The sequence below is a fragment of the Camelus dromedarius genome, chromosome 12 (genome assembly GCF_036321535.1).
Source record: "Camelus dromedarius isolate mCamDro1 chromosome 12, mCamDro1.pat, whole genome shotgun sequence".
Taxonomy (NCBI): Eukaryota; Metazoa; Chordata; class Mammalia; order Artiodactyla; family Camelidae; genus Camelus; species Camelus dromedarius.
Genome location: NC_087447.1, coordinates 22,344,352 through 22,356,523, shown reverse-complemented (window position 1 = coordinate 22,356,523; position 12,172 = coordinate 22,344,352). Strand labels below are relative to the sequence as shown.

The 12,172-nt window shown below is 45.1% G+C and overlaps 1 protein-coding gene across 5 annotated transcripts in view; it reads left to right on the top strand.

The window, feature by feature from the left end:
- Positions 1–12,172, top strand: part of PRR5L (proline rich 5 like) — a 131,246-nt gene that overhangs the window by 54,409 nt on the left and 64,665 nt on the right. The window contains exon 1 of one of the 5 annotated variants that reach the window (XM_031459789.2): positions 8,626–8,844. The exons of 1 other annotated variant lie outside the window; for it this stretch is intronic. The gene's annotated coding sequence lies outside the window, so the exon portion shown is untranslated. Of the gene's footprint in view, positions 1–8,625; positions 8,917–9,723; positions 9,905–12,172 lie in introns of those variants that run through there. 3 more of the 5 variants (XM_031459782.2, XM_031459783.2, XM_031459786.2) reach the window with 3 other exon arrangements.

The window sequence follows — 12,172 nt, the reverse complement described above, 5'->3', positions numbered from 1 at the left end:
ACTGGCTTTCCTTCTTGCTAGAGGTGTGATGCTGGGCAAGTTAGCATCTCCAAACCTCAATTTGTTTCCTTCCTCCCACCCTTCCTTCCTTTAATTAATATTTATTGAGTGTCTATTCAATGCAGGCACAGTGCTAGGTGCTGGGTATTCCCCAAATGGACAAACCGGCAAGTGATGTATCACAAGCAGGCTGAATCGATTAAACAGGTCACCCACGTCTGCTGGGTGCCTGGCCCAGGGCTGGTGCCTGGTGTGCCTGCAGCAAAAATGGCTGCTTAAGCTAATTTACTATCAAATGCCCTTGATCATATCTACATCCGGACTCGTCAGCCTTTCTCGTGAAGGAGGTGGCCGATTCTCATTCTTTTCTCCAGCCCAGAGGAGATGCCTAGGCAGGTCAGAGGGAATGCTCACACAAGGTCACTCATTATGTTTCTGCAGTGGGAAGTGAAGCAGGGAGAGTCTTCCCTTGTAAATTCAGGATACTCTCAGTAGAGTAGTCATCCAAGAAACTAAAAAGGCAGAAAGCAGAGTTTACCGAGTAGACTCAGTGAACATCTCCCCCGGATCTTATTTAGTCCTGAGCCCTCTTCAAAGCAAATTTGACCATCATGCAATTCTTCTATGTAGGACAGCATTTCCCCAGCTGTGTTCGATGGAAAATTTTATCCTTAAACTGTTAATAGTATTCCATGAAAAGAAATTAAATTATTGAATGTTTCTTTCCTGCAGACCACCTCCAGTTTCCAAAAATTAAGAAAGGAACCTTTCCCAAGTAACACCAGCAACATCTTGTGGTTTACTCTTCCTCAGAGAAGAGTTTGAGCAATGCCCTAAATTAGATGACAGCCATACTGAAACACCCAAACTCTGGTAACATGAGTACCACACTTAGGAAAAGAAGAGGAACAGACGTTGAGTGATGTCAGATCAGAACTGCCCTAGTTAATGCCAGAGAGTGAACAGAGAGTCCTCTGTGAGCCATGGCCATCCACTTGCTGGCTTGGCTTACCTTGACCAAGTGAGACGTTCCAGCCCTGCTAGGGACCGTTGTCCAGGGCAACAGGGCATCCTGGCTCTACCTGCTTTCTCCTACTGCAGAATTCTCCTCATTTCCCACATCCAGCAGAAAACCTCTGTATAGTTGGTGGTTTGGATGAGAATATTTATCTTCCCCAAACAGCTCTGCAACTTCCTCTCCCTACATTGGGAGGCCAAGATGACTCAGGGTAGGGAAGAACTTACAGTGGGAAATAAAACCTCATAATTTGTGGTTATTTCTACTTCTTACAAGCTATGTGACGTTGGGAAAGTACGAAACCATTGCTTTAGCCTCAATTTCTTCATCTGTAAAATGGGGGTAATAATAGAACTGATGTCTTAGTCTTATCTAAGGAGTAAGTGAGCTACTAGCTACTGCTTGCAAAGCACCTGATGTGGTGTCAGCACATAGTATGTCTGCAATTAATATTAGTTTTAACTGTTGCTACTGTAGATTCCACGTGTGTGTGTGTGTGTGTGACAGAGAGAGAGAGAGAGAGGGAGAAGAGATGGAGAAGGGAAGGGAGAGGCATATGTAATGTTTAGGGTATAACGGAAATTTCATCTTGCAGAGGAAGATTTAAATTAAAATGGAAAATGAATAATCTTAATTAACTCCCAAAGGTTCCACCTACAAAGACCATCACATTGGGGACTTGAGTTCAATATGTGAATTTGGTGGGGACACAAATATTCAGTCCGTATAGCATTGTGGAAATTGTTATTAGATGTTCCAATATTATCATGCAAAGAAGGAAGGAAGGTTCTCAGATGAGAGGAGGACGTGGAGGAAAATCCTGGCATGTTGGAGACAGTGGGAGTGTGAAAAGACCAGAGTCATTTGGGTCCCTGAGTGGGTGCTGAGAGGCATTAAGGGCCCAGGAGGGTTAAGGGCGTGAATACACAGTCACTTGTACTTCTCCAGCTACGTCTACATTGATGCATAGAGGAGAACTGGATTGAACAACCTTGACTTAGCAAAGCAAAGAAACAAGAAGGGGGCAAGGCAGTCTAGGATGTATACCAAGAAGTTAACATAATAATAGACTCTAATCTGGATGAGGAGGGGAGGGAGAATATGAGGGGATTGAGAGACCTGACAAGGTAGTATATCTCAGGGAGCTGAAGAATTATGGGAGTCAGGGGACTGAAGGGAGACAACTGGAAAGCTAGAGAGTGGGAGAGGATTGCAGCAGGAAATGAGAAGTTCAAAGCTGACCACGACAGTGGGTGGCCATGGTAGAATGGAGGACAAGGTCATGGGAGCAAGGGTCAAGGAACGGAGCTGGGAGGATATTGGAAGGATTCTTTCTATGGATATTGAAATTACCAAGCTAATTCTTCAAGTGGATATTGAATGGATATTGAAAGCACCAAGAGCAATATCTAAGAGTGACCGTGACCTGGGAGCTAACGCTTCAAGGAAAGAGGAGGAGACTGCAACAAGGAGGGGGAGTAAGTAGAACTGTCTGATGGTTTGATGGGATTTCTAGGGAGGGACTGTAGTCTGGAAGTAGCACAAGGAACAAGGAAAATGACTACTGTCCCTTGAAGTCCAGTGATACAAAGAGTCTTGGAGAGAAACCACCACCATTTGAGAAGCTTTGGGAGAAGGAAGGTCCCTCAGGGGAGAACCAGGACTGATTTAGAACAGCGATTCTCAAAGTGTAGTTCAGGAACCCCAGCCAGTCTCCAACACCTTGTCAGAGATTCAGAAGTCTCTCTTAGTATTACTTTCATAGTAATAACTAAGTAAGATCTTATTTGCCTTTTGGCTCTCATTCTCTCACAAGAGTCCAGTGGAATTTTCCAGAGGCTACGTGATGTGTGATAACACAACAGATTGAATGCAGAAGTGGATGGGAGAATCCAGCTGTCTTCCATTAAGACGGGAAGTTAGAGATTTGCAGAAATGTGAAACAATGCCTTTTTTCTTCCCATGACATAAAACTGTAAATGTACTTATTTTTCATAAAGTATGTGATGGTTTTGCTATAGTCATTCTAAAATTAATAAGTTAATTTTAATGTTTATTTTAAAATCCAGTAAGTATTGATAGATACAATGCACAAAAACCAAAGCTCTTGGGGGTCATCAATATTTTTTAAGAGTTCTCTGAGAACAAAATATTCAAGAACTACAAGTTTAGGTCATAAAGGCTAATGGGATGTTTGGAGAGGAAGCTGAAGATAAAGGGGACTTTGCTGATGATGGACTATGGGTTCCAGAGCACACAACAGAAGATTCTAGGGAATGGGGATGGGTTGGGAGACAGGTCAGAAATGGGAATGGATCTACCAAATGAAGTGATGACAGTCTGGAGGATTAGTGTGACCTTGAGCCCTGGCTTCTTTTGTTGAAGGCAGAGAATGGTGTGAAGCTTGCCAGGAAGCCTGGAGAACACAGAGCCAGCTTCTACTGTGGGAGGTACGAAGCCAGGAAACTGGCTGCCTTATATGGTATCTGGATCCCATAGTTTGAATTTTGAGAGGGCATTCTGATTGACACTCTTGCTTACTCCCAGGACCTGTCACAAGTCACAGGATGATCTGCTGCTCTGTCCTGAAGAGTCTGAGGTACATGATGGTTCCTAGAGAAGGAAATGTGGTCTGGGCAAGCATTCCCAAATGACTGCTACAATGACGGAGGAAAAAGAAAAAAAAAAAACTCCCTGATCTATTTCTTGGACCTCTTTGCTATGCTTCAGCCATGCTGGCCTTTTTTAATCCCTCTAACTTCTCAGGCTTCTTCTTGACTCTCTACTGCCCTCTATACTGGTATTTCTTCTGTTTGGAATGTTCCTCTGTTCCTGTGATGATCTTGCCATAATTTAAATCTCAGCTCCAAAGCTACCTTCTCTGAGACCATCCCTGATGACCCTTCTTCCCTTCACTCACCCTAGCACCCCATTTTATCCTTGTCATAGTGCAGATCAGTACCTGAAATCATGCAAAACTACCGCCATGTGTTTGTTTCCATGTTGATTGTCTGTTTTCTGCCCCTTGATGGTGGAGACCTTGTCTTTCTTGGTCACTATGGCATCCCCAGTACCCGACACCAGTTAAGTGACTGGTTAATATTTGTCAAGCAACCAACTGACTTGGAACTGAGGGAAGGAATAACTGAAATCTGGATTATCTAGGGAAAATTCGTGTCGGATTGTTAAAGTTCTTCTTGCTCTTAAGATTTACTTATTCAAGTTATTCTCAGAATACGTTCAGCTTGAATTAAATACCAACCCCTTTAGAAAGAAGGCGAGGCCCTTCCCAATACCAAAAGATAAAATTGACAGAAAAAATGCCCAACAGACAAGGAATAGCCCATTGCTATCCAGAAAAGTGTGAAAAGGACAAAATCTTTTTTTTTTCTTTTGCATCATGCAACACTTTTCCAAAAAACAAACTTCAAGGTTCTCAATATTTCTTACTGTGCAAGTTAAAAAGAAGGCAGAATGTGGGCAAGGTTTTTCATATGTGTGTTAAGTCTTCCTGGTGTACCAAAGGTCATGGATTTTACACCCCAGTGTTAGACCAGATGCTGAGCTTATTTCTCGAATGGTCCTGTTTTTATGGATGGTGCCGTGCTGTGGATGTATATCCAGTGCTTACGCAAGTTCTGTATCTAGATTGGTATTTATCATGAGTAACCACATTAACTTATTTTATGAGTGGAGCTCTGACGACCTGAAAAGCTCTGTCTTCTAATGCCGCACATGCCTGGGGACCTACCTGTGCCCCTCACAAGCTCTGTACCTGGCATTAGCAAAGGATCTTGGATTTTCTGGGCCTCTACTTTTCTATCTACTAAAAAAGAGAGAGATTATGGAAGGAAGTGATCCTTTTCTTCATTGGAATACTTTGATGACATGATATGAGACCTTGAGGTGTCATGGAGGGAGGTCTGAACTGGAGATCAGACCCTAAACACCTAAATTCAGCAAGACATTGATTTCATACCTATTGTATACCAGATCCTTAAGGCATTAAATGCTATGATTCTGTAAACTGAAGTGATTTTAATTATTATTTAGAGATGAAAGTAGTTAATCAGACCAAGAGGGAGCACAGTACAGAACAAGGGCAGAGAATAGGCATTAGGGAGTCCCTGCCCTGTCCTTCCTTGCTTGTGTATAACTTCAGGCAAGTCACCTAACCCTTCCTAAACTTGGTCTGATCAGGCTTTTGGGGGACAGAAGTGAGTAATGAGGATGCTGGGGGGGCAGGCATTGTCATGGGAACAAGGGGAAAGTAGAACAACAGGTCTCTGGAAGAGCAGGAACTGGATGGTGGCTTTGCTCCCAAGGCAGCCCTAAGGAGGGCCTCTGCATGTCCATCTGTTTTTTGCGGGGGTAATTAGGTTTTTTTTTTTTTTTTTTTAATTTATTTTTATTTAATGGAGGTGCTAGGGATCGAACCCAGGACTTTGTACATGCTCAGCATGCCCTCTACCAGTGAGCTATACCCTCCCCCTCTGCTTTTCCATCTTGATACCCACTTGCCTCCATAACTACCCCACAGCTTCCTTTACCTCAGCAGTACTCAAATGATGCAATTCCAAGCAAAGTCTTGTTTATAAATGGGTTCTCTTGCTGGGAGAAAAATGGCTTGAACCCATGCCATCCTCTTGCATAATTTCTGCTTACTCATACCTCTGGCCCCCCTGACTGTGTGCCAGCACCCCTCCTCTAGCTCATCGGAGTGGCAGGGAAGTGGGTGAAGCAGGCTGGGAACAAGAGAAGCAGAGAGCAGGGAGTGGCTGGGACTGTGGCAAACTGGAAAGGACACGCCCTGTCCAACAGGAGAGAAGCACATGGCAGCCGCTAACTGTGGCCGGGCAGGCCTGCAGTGTGAAAAACACCGGGTCTTCCAGCCTTCCCAAGGCAAGCTGAAAATCCGTATTTTTGCATGAAGAGCTCTGAGTTTTACATGTTGGCATGTAATTTTTAAAATGTTGACACCGTAGGGTTCAAATAGTATATAGCTAATACATATGCAGCTAGTCTACAGGCAGCCAATCTGCAGTTTCTAGAATCTAGAGTTCGGGTAAAGATATGACCTTTCTGCTTTTGTTCTGGATACTAGCTACGTGGGCACAGGTGAGTATGTGTGTGTGTGTTTATGCGTGTGTGCATGTGCGTGCGTGTGTGTGTGTGTGTTCACATTCTTGAAATGGAATCTGATTGGCTCAGTGTAACTTTTCAGATCAGAGTTTCTCAGAGGAGTCTGTCACAGAATTTGGCTGCATTTAGGTCAGTACTCACCCTTGGTCTTAATGAGGCTGCCTAAGGCCTGCCCTTTCAGCAGGGACCACGACTGGGCCAACTTCAATTTCAGAGGCTGTGTACATAATATGTCTAAAAAAGACATAGAATTTCCTCTTCCATAAATGAATGTTTAAATAGAATGATCTGTATTGGTTTCTCCTAACAAAATTCTATTTCTTAATAAGAAAAGTCAATGTTCCATAGACATTTAGTTAGAATTTTGGTAAAAAAAATTTGGGTGGTGACAAGCATAATATGTTGGTATTAATGGCCCTTACAGTGAATCTCTGATTTGCACCAAAATGTTGGCTACTTCTTATTTTAAGAAAATTCTGTCCACAAAATCAGTAATCAGGGCTAGAAGAGACTTTAATCTCTTTAAATCTCCTTGAATACTCTTTTATGGCATCCCCACCAAGCTGGCATCGCCTATATTGTGAGTACTTCATTTTACCAGGGACTGTACTGGTAAAGGGAGCCTCCTTTTATCCTTGGGTAGGCCTGGTGATTAAGTTTTTTCTTATTGCACAGTGCCCAATCCACCAAAGGCAATCAGTACAGCATAAATTTGCTAAATGAATCTTTTCATGGATTCATTCACATGATATTTACTGGGCACATACTCTGTGCCAGGCACTCTTCCAGGACCTTGGGCAATTTCAGCAAAAGGAATAAATCCATGCTCTTGTAGAGCTGATTCTAGCCTGGAAGCAGGAGGTGGTGGGAGAGACAATAAATTTTTTTAAAAAAAGTAAATCACAGATAATGTTGCACAGTGATAGATGTAATGGAAAAAAGAAAAAGTAAACTCGAACGAGGGAGATTGGAAGGGAGGAGTGAGTTATAATTCTAAGTAGACTGAATGGAGTAGGCCTCACTGAAAAAAGACCCTCTTTCACTTCCCAGACCTGCAGGATAATAATAGTAATAATAATAGTATAATAGTAATATAATAATAATAATAATAATAATAATAATAATAATAATAATAATAATAATAATATCATCTAAATCCTAGCAGAGATTCTAAGCACATTTTCTGTATGGATTCATTAATCCTCATAACAACCCTGAGTTAGCTACCACTTTTATCCTCATTTTCATAGGAGTACACTGAGGCAGAGTGGTTAAGCAGCTTGGCTAATATCCTGCAACTAGTAAGAGCCGGTGGTCAATAAACCTTGACATTCTGACTCCAGGCGTTGGCTCTCAGGCACTCAGCACAGCTCCTTTTGAACACATCTCTTGGGTCCCCTCACTGATCACTGCCCCCTCAAGCATTTCTTTCTCAGGCAAGTGCTGTCCCCGGTCCCTTCCATCGAATGTGATTCCTGGGATGGGATTTAAAGTCTCTTCATCATCCCGGGGTTTGCTGAGAATAGTTTAGCTTTATCCGATCATCACTGGTCAAGTGAGGCACCTAGAGCTTCATGAAACCCCTCTTGGGCACGCTCTGACCAGAAACCCTGACTTCGGTTTTGTAAGGTCATAGTGACCAAAATAAACACAATTCTTTTTTCTCGGTTTTGACATAAAAAGACACATCTTTTCTTCAGCAAATGTCACTGTGGTTTCAAAGCCTAAGTGTGATGTGTGAACGGGCAGTATTTGTCAAGTATTTCCTGCTCAACCATAGGGTGAAACTATGCAAGCCAGTGAGTCCTGAGAACAGCTGCATCAGATTCTTAACACCTGCAAAAAAAAAAAAGTTTTGAAAATAATTTTACATTTAAAAAAACATTTCAGATTGGTTGGTTTTCTGCTGTTTCAAATTCTGAAGGCCCCTCCAATTCAGTAAACCTTCAGTTGGAAAAAGAATAGGGGAGCTTTAAGAGATTTGCAAATGTGAAGGAGAGACATCACTGGGATTATATTTTCATCGATGCATTTAAAACAACTTCTCCTGGAATCGGCCTGAGGACTGTTGCTTAAAACAGCAAAAGCCCCGGGCTCTAGCCCTCTAGTGAGCCCTAGAATCACTCCCTTGGTTTGTTGGTAGTTTCTCGTCGTGGGGGTGGGGGTGGGGGTGGGGGTGGGGGGTCTCGTCTGGTGTGAGGGAAACGAAGCGCCAAGCTCCCATGACCTGTTGCATCCTCCGCAGCTTTTCAAGTCAAAGAGTTGGATTTCCTGAAATTGTTGGACTGGATATAAGTGCAGGCTCCCCCTTCCCCCGCCCCCTCCCTAGCAGGGTGAGAGATGCTGCTGGGGAGGAGCAGTGGGATGGGGTGAGGTGTGGTGGGATGGGGGCCGCAGGAGAGAAACTAAAGCGATGAGCACAGGACAGGAAAAGTGGGAGGAGGAGGAGGAGGATGGGGGGGGAGGAGGAGAGGGGAAGGAGGGGGAGGAGGAGGAGGAGGTCGTAAGATGAGAGAGGAGGGAAACGTGTCACCAGCCCGACTCTGGGACCTCCGCGGCCGCCGCGTTTGTGAATTCGCGCCCGAGAGGACCCGAGGCTGGACCAGACCCGCAGAGGGCAGAGCCGGGGGAGGAGGGAGGAGAGCGCGGCGGCGAGAGCCATCCAGGTCGCTCGCTTCTCTCGGGTGAGGAAACTTTCTCGGGAAGACCGGAAACTTCCCTAGGCGCGCGGAGTCTGGAGCGGAGACGAGCTGCGGGTGTGTGAGACTCGAGGTGACTCGGGAGGGGCTGGAGTCTTGAGCTCAGCACGGCGCAGGATTGAGAACAGAATCGTCGGGCACGCCGGGCACCATCCCGCAGGGCACAGCGTGGGGGGAGGCCTGGGGAAAGCGTTACATCGGGGGCAACCCGGTGGGGATCCCCGCGTGGCTAAGGATCCTCGAATCAGAAGCTGCGGACGGGCGTAGGGAACCCGGCTCGCGACCACCGCGGGGGCGGGGGGAAAACGCTCTCCGCGTCCGTGGCTTAGTGTGGGCGAGGGACCGCTGTGAGTGGGGAATGCGGAACGCCGCTGATCTTGGGACCCAGGCTGCGCCAGGAGATCGAAAATAAAGTTTATTTGTCTCTCTCGCGCTCTCCCTCGGCCTGAGAGGCAAATCTAAAGAGCAGCCCCTATTCGGGCGCGGGCGATTAGGTGCCCCGAAACACCCCATCTTTTCCTGCCATCTTCCTTTTCCCGGAGAGGCGTGGGAGGGGAACCCAGGGAAGGCAGCCGCTTTGTGCCAAGAGCCGCTGGACGGGCGCGCTCCGCCGACTGGTGAGGGGCGGGGGGCCCGGGCGCAGCCCGCGGAGACCCGGCGGGGCGGGCGACTCTCTGCGCCGGCAGCATCCCCTTTCCGCTTCGTCTTTCCCGCCCGCCCTCCTTTTGGCCAGGCTTTCGCCTGCGCGCTTACTGTGCGGCACTGAGAGCTTGCTGCGCGCACAGGGGGCGCCTTGGAGGCCCCGCCCCTGCATCTCTGACCCTCGTGTCCCCTGGCTGCTGCCCCGTTTCCTAGGGGCAGTCGCCCTGGGTCGGACCAAGTTGTGTACTTGCAAACAGTGTTTCAGGAATCGGCTCTGGGGTGCCTGCATGGTTGGCAACAGGGTTTTCCCCCTGTTCTGCCCAGTCCCTGCCCTGAGCCACATGCCGCCGCCTCTTCCTCCGTGGTGCCGGGAGCTCGCGTTTTGTTTGTCAGCAGTAAGGCAGTGAGTATTTATAGACTTCAGTCCTGCGGTATGCAAGGTTTCAATTACTGCGATGCGCCCCACAAGACGGAAGGCTCACGCGAGGCGGCTCAGCTGCACGTCTGCTCCTGAGACCCGCTTGGATAAAGTTCTGGGTTGGAGTCTCCGGGCATTCCTGTCGGGATGGAGTTCTGGACCTGTTGCCCAGACGATATATGCAAATCCAAACGACCCATTGCAGTCAAGGACGCCAACTCCAGATTGTCTCCATCCTCTGCCCCCTCTTCTCCACCGAAGGGTGCTCACTGATCAAGCCTTAGAGACTGACCTTTTTTACTTCCCTTTGGTGATCCTGACCACCGTGGGTACAGTCGTGACATTTCATTGGCCTACGTGCCGCAAAATGTCACAGTGCTGCCTCTGGTAAATTGCTCTCGGGGTGGGAGGCGCAGTTTTTGACAACTTGAAGCAGCAAATGGGTCAGGAGGAGAGATGGAACTTGCAGAAACTAATTTAGTCACCTTTTAGATTTAGCCCCGGTGAGGTACCCAGTACGACTGAGAAAGGCGCGCAGCGTTCCTCTCTGTGGAACCTGGCTGATCAGTCTTCTCTGGTTGTATTGAGCCTTAGAATCTTACCAAGGGTGCTGTTCAGAGCATTTTCTGAAGAATGCAGCAGATAAGGGAAACGATTCTTGGTCAGTCCACAAGTTGTCTTTGGCTTTTTTCAACCCCAGACATTGTCTTTCAGTATTTTATTGATGCTTCTACAGCCAGAACCATTAATAGTGTAAAAAAGAAATGTGTATATATATATAACTGAATCGATTTGCTGTACACCTGAAATTAACATTATAAATCGACTACACGTCAATGAAAAAGAAAAATTTTTAAAAAACCCAGAAATAAGCTAGTTTGACTGGCTTATTTTTCAAGGGCCTAGTTTAGAGGAGCTTATTTCTCAATGAGGAGACCTCATTTCTTTCAGATCCAAAGGGTCATGGATATATATTTGTTTCAGTGGGTGAAATTTCAGTAGTAGTCTGTGTTTGAACATTACAAAAATGTTCCCTTTATTTAAAAAAGGGGGAGGGGGCAAATACCTCTTGAGGTCTTACTGTATCTTAAACTTTACACTAAGAGACTTTGATAATATTGTATAATCTGTTACAAAACAATGATGATATAGATACTATCATATCTGCATTATGTAGATAAGCCCACTGAAGCTTAGAGAATTTAAGTAATTTGTCCAAAGTCACATACACAGGGGTGGAGTTGAGAATGGGTTTCAGATCTGGTACTCCAGGCTTGTAGTGCCAGCCTGGACTGGAAATGTCTTTCCCTTCAGGTCCTCAGTTGCTGATTAGATCATTTTGTACGTGATTTATTCTGGTAACTTTTTTCTTTTCTTTCTTTATTTTTTTTCCCCCAAAAGTCACATAATATCACAGAATAGCTCAATTACTGAAAAAAAAAATCATGATCTTGTCTTTAGAAAACTAGTACACCACTGTCTAAAAACTTCACGCTAGTAATCCATACTTAAATATCACAATCTTCAGTTTGTTCATGGACGATGTATGTGCAACGTTTAAACCATTCATCTGTAGAAAAATGAAGCCAGAAAAGACTTTGTGGACTTCTTAATTATTTCTCTATCCTAGGGGTGTGTAGGTGTGCATGTGTGTATTTCCCTGTGGTCATTCCTTTTGTACTGTCCTTGAACAAGGTAAAGTGTACTGAAATCTTTTTTGAATTGTAAACTTTTTCCTTTTAATCTTTTTTTGCAGAGCTAGACAAATACAGAATTGATTTGAGAAATAGAGCATGAGGCCCTCTGAAATGTCCCTACTACATTTAGCATTCATGATTGAAAGTTTGTCCCCTAGAGTTGCCCCTCGGTATGCAAAATGTAAATACTTGTTAAAAGCAATGCTTATAGAAAGGATCATTTGTTAACAAGTCAATGTGAATTGATATTTTCAGTTGCTGAAAGTTGGGAATAAAATATTTTGTGGGTTCTGTATGGGGTATGAGTTTAGGAATTGGGGAACAGAGACAGTGGTACTCTTTACAAGGGAAGATTCTCCTTTGGAGCCAAGAAGGAGGTTGGGAGGATAGATAATGCAAAGCAATGAGGGGGTATCAGAGGTGACCTTGAGTTAATTCACATTTTTGGCATGAGGCTGGAGATCCAAGGTTTACCTTGAAATTTGTACAGTTAAAACAAATGAGCCGATCTATTTATTTGGTAACTACTATGAGTCCAGTACAGCCATGTAATGTT